Genomic DNA, 6,986 nt, shown 5'->3' on the forward strand with positions numbered 1-6,986 from the left:
CTGATCTTTCCCTTCATGCTTGAATGCATCTCAAGTACCCCCATTGTTCTTAACTTCAATGTTTACAAAGACCCTAAGCCTGTTCAACAGCTGTGGTTCCTTCAAAGGGAATAAGTGGTCTGCAAAAGAGGAAATGAAACGACCACTGGGAGACTTCTATAGTTGTACTTGATTCCATGCCCCACCCTTGCTCCTATCCCTGTCTTCGCTTCCATTCCTGCTCTCACCCTCAGCGCTGAAGTTGCTCTTTCCCTTGCTCACAGCCTGGCCCTGGGCTTTTCTGCTCATCTTGCTCCCAGTATTGGTCTTACCCTCACCTACTTCCTCCTGCTTTCAGCCCTGTGAAGAGCTTCTTCCACTGCCTCCATTCCTGTCACCTGTTCCTGCCTTTAAGGTTCCCAATGTCTGTTGCTATCACTGAGGACTTCTTCAGCTGCTCTTCTTTTCCTCACTTTCGTCCCCTACCTGAACTCGCACTAAGTTCCTGAAACTTCAGCTGCTACCTGCACTGAACAACTTCTTCCACCATATGAAGTACGGTCAATTCAGAAAAAGGCATCTGTAATTTCCTTTACATTTATTTGCATCTTCATTATATCTTATTTCATTTTTTAATCAATTTATTTTAGAGGTTATTTAATTAAGAATATAGATATTTAGGTATGTGCATTCAGTATTTCAGATGTGTTATTGCTTTTCTTTGCTGAGAAAAGGCCTAATGTGCCTAACTATACAGTACATCTTTTATATTCTGTGCTTTATTTTCTTCTGCAAGTTATTTCAGTTCAGAATGCATAGCTTTGCTTATATATATGTGGTACAATATTTTAACCTGTGCAAGAAATGTTTGAAGGATTCTGATATCAGGTTTAACATTAATTTCTATGGAAACCTATAATTCACTTCCAGTTTTTCACTTAGTGACAGGGTGGGATTTTCCGGCTGCGCCCACTCCAAAACCAGAAAATCCCACCTGAGGTCAACGGACTTTTGCATGATCCGCATTTGCCTGCTACGATTCCCTTGGCAGCTGGGACAGGAAAATTTAGTAAGCAGTTTTCAAGAGCACAACTTAAGTTTTAAGTGAGGACTTATTGGATTGACCAAAGAATCACAGTCAGAGGAGAAGTAAAGACAGCTTGACTTGTTATAACACAACTTTTGCTGTAAAGACCACAGAGTAATGTAACTTATTGGTGCAAAGTTGGATATTGCCCAGATCTTGCTGCATTTGGACGTGGACAGCTTCAGTAGCTGAGCAGCTGTGAATGTTGCTGAACATTATGCAAACATCAGCAAAATTGCTCACTTTTGACCTTATGATGGAGAAAAGATCATTGATGAAGCAGCTGAAAGTGGTTTGGGCCTCGGGCATTACCTGAGGAACTCCTGCAGTGATGTCCTGGGACTGAGATGATTGACTTCCAACCATCACAAACATCTTCCTTTGTGATACGTATGGCTTCAACCATGTGGAGAATTTTGTCCCTGATTCCCATTGAATCCAGTTTTATTAGGACTTCTTGATTCCATACTCAGTCAAATTCTGCCTTGATGTTAAGGGCAGTCACTGTCACCACTCAGTTCAGTTCCTTTGTCCATGTTTGAACTAAGTCTTTCATAAATGCCTATTACCATTCTCTGCAGCTGACAGCAGTTTAAGTTTAAATGGAAAAGACTGATGGTCAAACTGACTTTATTTGTTAGCGACCTATTAATAATTGTGTCATAATTGCAAATTTTTATTTATTGGTTTGTGATAACAATCCAACAGAAACACGTTTAAATATGCCTACAATCAGGATATTTTCATTTACCTCGAGAATTATTCTATGTTAAGTTTAGCTGCGGTAACAGTGATGATTTGTATCTGTATTTATTATTGTTGTAGATGTGACAATGTGCACAAGAATAATGTTTCTTGAAATATTAATGTTATCAAGTTTCCTGAAAAAAGAATCCTTTTGTTTCAGACTGCAAACTCAAACAACTATTGTAGTTAATGGTACTTTCCTCACAGTTACACACAGTATGATCGTACATGAAGAGTGAGCTTGCCTTGTTTCAGAGTAAAATATCAGCGTTGATGTATAGTTACTTGGAATTAAACTTTCTAAAGAATGTTCCTGATGGTAGGGGAGTCCAGAACTAGGTGTCATCGTTTGAGGATAATGGGTAAACCTTTTAGGATTGAGGTGAGGAGAACTTTCTTCACCCAGAGAGTGGTGAATCTCTGAATTTCACTAAAAGTAGTTGAGGCCAAAACATTGTGTGATTTCAAGAAGGACTTAGATATATGTCAAGCTAAAGGGATCAAGAGATATGGGGGAAGGCGTGGTCAGGGCATTGATGATCAGCCATGATCATAATGAATGGTGGAACAGGCTCAAAAGGCAGAATGGCCCAGTCCTGCTTGGAGTTTCTATGTATGTTTCTATGTATGTAAAAGCTTGTCTTGCTTGCAAAAGGACAAGTGTGAATTGTGAACATGTTTCAGTGCCTTTAAGTAAAGTGAAAGCTATTTAAAACAATCACAGCTTAAAGAGTTTTTATTAAACTATGCTGCACAATAACCATTTCCTATAATTAGTAAATAAAAGGTCTCAGATGCAAATTCTGCAACTGTGATGTGGTTCAAGAGAAGATGTCCTGATTTTGGCTTGGGTTTCTGTAGAGGTTAGCAGGAAAGCATCAAAATATATTTAAAAGTAAAGTTGATTAGATAATACCTCACTCACCCACCCATACCAAAAACAACCCCCATCCAACCGCCTCACAACAACATGAGCATAAAAGGTACAATATCCAATTTTCCACACTAGATCATCTTCTTTAATCTCTCCCTCTGGATGTCTTATGCTTGTGATTTTTTTGTGATCATTCAATCTTTTCCAAATTCTTGTGTATTTTGGTATCTGCACGGTTGAGCTCAATGTTTGAGTCTGGCATCTCAAAGGAATAGCACCCCCTTTTGGTCATTTGGGAATGGATGGATGCATATAATCAAACCAACATAAACCAGTTCAGTTGGGTTTTTGAACCTCATATCTATGCACCTGTGCTTTTGTTCTGCAAAGGTATCACAATCTGCTGATGAAGATAGGATTATGTATTTCCCCAGTCAAACAAATTTGTGTTGGAAAGTTTCCAGCAAAGCAGCAGAGGAGTTCTGAGCTTTTATTTTTGCTGACAAATAGGCTCAAAGAGATAAAGAAAAGATACATGACTGGACTGATCTTCAAAGATGGCTGCATCAACAGATATTATTGGGGATCCGGGAGAGTACAGTTGTGACTGAGAACCCTTCGAATGTGGAGTGGTGCGAGATTTATTTCTCTGCCAGTAACATCCTCAAAGACTATGATTATCCAGCTGTTAATCAGACAGTGGAGAAATGGAAAAGGGTGATCGTTTAATAGAAACAAGCTGAAAACAGCACAAGATGTTCTAGAATTTGCTTGCCTCTGCTAATTCAAAAGTTATTCCACTCTCCGACATTTTATGCAAGCTTCAGCAGCATTACAATCCCACGCCACTGGAATTGCTGAGTTTAGAACAATGAATTAGTCGCCCCGTGAGGATATTGCAGAGTTTATCACGTCTTTGAAAAAGCTGTCAGTTAAATACAATTTGGGAGAATTTCAAGATAGGGGATTATGAGACAGATTTGTGTGCAGTTTAAAAAGTGAACATACTCTCAGTAAATTGCTGACATTGCTCAAGTGAATTTTCGACCTAGCTTGCCAAATAGCATTGCCGACGGATATGGCAAAATATGACTTGAGAGAAATTACAGTTAAAAACTGCCAGTCATCTGCTAAGGTGAATAAGCTGCAGCCAACTAAACAGAAGGCCCTAACAACCTCAATTAGTTCTAGCAGAGGTACGACAAAATGCTGTTACTGATGCTTAGGCCACCATTTGGCACAGAATTGTCCATTTGTGAACACGGAGTGCTGCAGCTGTAAGACGAAGGGCCACCTTGCCAAGGCATGTGAAAAGAATGTAATTGTAGAAAATGCTGGTGGGGAAAGATGGTCATATTCCATTTGGTTGTCAAACGGCAGCAAGTTGATTAAGGGTTTTTTGAGAACTGAACAATCTAAAGCACAGAGATGGCCTAGGGAAATTTGCAGGGTTCATAATCTAAGTAATGTTGCATGGAGCTCCAGTAAACATGGAGGTCAACACAATACCGTGAAAAGTTAACTGGATAAATCATGCATATAATTACGCAGTAATAGAGGAGAAAAAAAAAATCTATAAAGGGAAGTGAATCAGTTCTGGTCACATGCAAGGAGCAATGTGCAAACTTGCCCATCATTGTGGTGAATGGTTTAAAACCAGCCTTGTTTGGAAGGAACTGGTTAATGGCAGTTAATTGTAACTGGAACAAATCTTCTTGTGCGGAAGTGAAATTCGTATCATGAGTGTGATTCTCTGGTTGCGCTCGTCCCAAAACCAGCAAACCATGCCCGAGATCAGTGGACCTTCCCGAGATCAATAGACCTTTCCATGGTCCGCCATTGCCTGCTATGATTCCATGGCAGATGGGACAGGAGAACTCCCTCCCATGTATTTAGTGAAATTAACAAATCAACATAAAGATAGAAGGAAAGCGAGGCCAGTTTATTGCAGGTCTCATTTAGTAGCCAGTTCTCTCAGGAAGTAAATCAAGTAAATCAGGTACTAGCATGTAATCCACCCATTGTGAATTACAAAATATCAAACATTTAATGGCAACAACTTTGGCAAAAGAGCTGCTATTTCCTTTCAGAAATGCAGAACCCTAAAACGGGGCTATGCTTACTTTTTCTTAGATTTCATTGATCCTTCCAGCCCTCCAAATAACACTTGTTGTAAGATTAGCATGATCCAGCCCTGAAATATTTTATGGGACATAGTGATCATCATTTATCAATCACATTAGCTTCGCTGTTGTATTTCTGCTTCATCCCAAAGAAGAATGCAGGAGTTAACAAGTAAAAAAGTTTATTTATTAACCACGAATAGGCTTACATTAACACTGCAATGAAGTTACCATGAAAATCCCCTAATTGCCACACCCTGGCGCCTGTTCGGGCACACTGAGGGAAAATTTAGCATGGCCAATGCACATAACCAGCACATCTTTCGGAGTCTGGAAGGAAACTGGAGCACCCGGAGGAAACCCATGCAGACATGGGGATAATGAGCAGACTCTGCACAGACAGTGGCCCACGCCGGGTCCCTGATGCACCGTGGCAGCAGTGCCACTGTGCTGCCCCTATGCCTTGGCCATCAGAAGCGTCAAATTAGATGAATGTTCTGATGTGGCACACAGCCATTTCATTTGATATGTTACAGCTATTCAGTGATGTACTAGATTTTTACCTCATAGATTTCGACCATATCTAAAGATTTAAAAGTTATGTAATAGACATAAATTGTGCAAAAGAAGAAATTGTATTAAATCAGGAAAGGTTAATTATAAACATCTATTAGTTACAACAGTGAGATGGTGAGTTCTTTAGGGTGGCATGATGGCACAGTGGTTAGTATTGCTGCCTCACAGCGCCAGGTACCCAGGTTCAATTCCGGCTTCAGTCACTGTCCATATGGAGTTTCACATTCTGTCTGTGTGGATTTTTTGTGATTTCCTCCCACAATCCAAAGATGTGCGAGTTATGTTGCTTGGTCATGCCAAATTGACCTGTGTCAGAGTGATTAGCAGGGTAAATAAATACGTGGGGTTGTGGGAATAGGGCCTGGGTGGGATTGTGGCTAACCCCGAAAGCTTGTGAGTATATTATCAAATAAATAGGTTGGACTAAAACCTGGTGTTGTCAGACTTTTCACTGTGTTTACGCCAGTCCAACGCCGGCATACCCACATCGGGATTGTGGTTGGCACAGTCTCAATGGGCCAAATGGCCTCCTTCTGTACTGTAGTGATTCTATGATTCTATAAAGTGATACCACTGGCTGTGATCCTGGCTCGCCCATGCATTGGGAGCTTCCTTTTCTTCTAAATTAAAAACTTTTAACTTGCCACAGTCTGTGCTCGCAAAATAAATAACTAGAAGTTGAATGCGCTTCTAACTATAATGAACAATGTAAGCGAGTTACTTTGGAAAACATATGCCTATCATTTTTTAAATTTTCCAAAGGATTTTTATATCACTATGGACACCTTAAATTTAAGTTTGTTTAAATTGGATGATACAATGTTGCCGAGATGTTTGAATGAACAATAAGTTCTCATTTGACATATTTTTCTGCATATCTGGACAAGAAAGTAATTCTGAGATTTTAATCTTACCGAGCTGATGCATGTCCACTTGGGAATATATGTTTCCTTCTGTTAACAATCGCTTCAGAAGTCATTGGGAACAGTTCTTTTTCCCTGCAAGGACTCCAGCGATAAATGCAAGTTATATGACCTCAATACATATTTTATTATGCTGAAGAGTCGACCATAAAGCTACACTATACTGTAATGTAACTCAGAGAACCTGCAAAATTGGATTAAATAAGCCTAGAAATGTGAAAAACATTATCGGTGTATACATCTATGTGATAGGGGATTTGTGGTACAGTGATGGCTTGATGGCCATGGAAGGATGTTCATAACATGGCCAAACAGGTTGATTGTCAGCTTGTAAAACCTCCCATTATACCTGATAACAGCTGATAAGAACAGGAGAGTTTCCTGGTCAGCTGTACTCCAGAAAGTAATGGCAAACCCCTGTAGTACTTTGCCAAGCATAATCATGGACCAATCCAATTGATCCATTGTGACTAAAGCATTCTTCGAGCATGGTGCCTGAAGGAGCAGTCGGGTATATATGTAAAGAGATGAGAGGGAAAGGAGCTTTAATATCGACCATTTGTTTCTCCCTTCCCAGTTCACTGGAGCGAAGTGCTAAAATGCAGGGGGATTGTGCTCCCATATCTTACCCAAGAGGCCATTCATGTGTTGTCACTCACAGTGATTTCATGTGGGCT

This window comes from Carcharhinus amblyrhynchos, chromosome 3 (assembly GCF_965287045.1).
Source record: "Carcharhinus amblyrhynchos chromosome 3, sCarAmb.v2.hapA, whole genome shotgun sequence".
Lineage (NCBI taxonomy): Eukaryota > Metazoa > Chordata > Chondrichthyes > Carcharhiniformes > Carcharhinidae > Carcharhinus > Carcharhinus amblyrhynchos.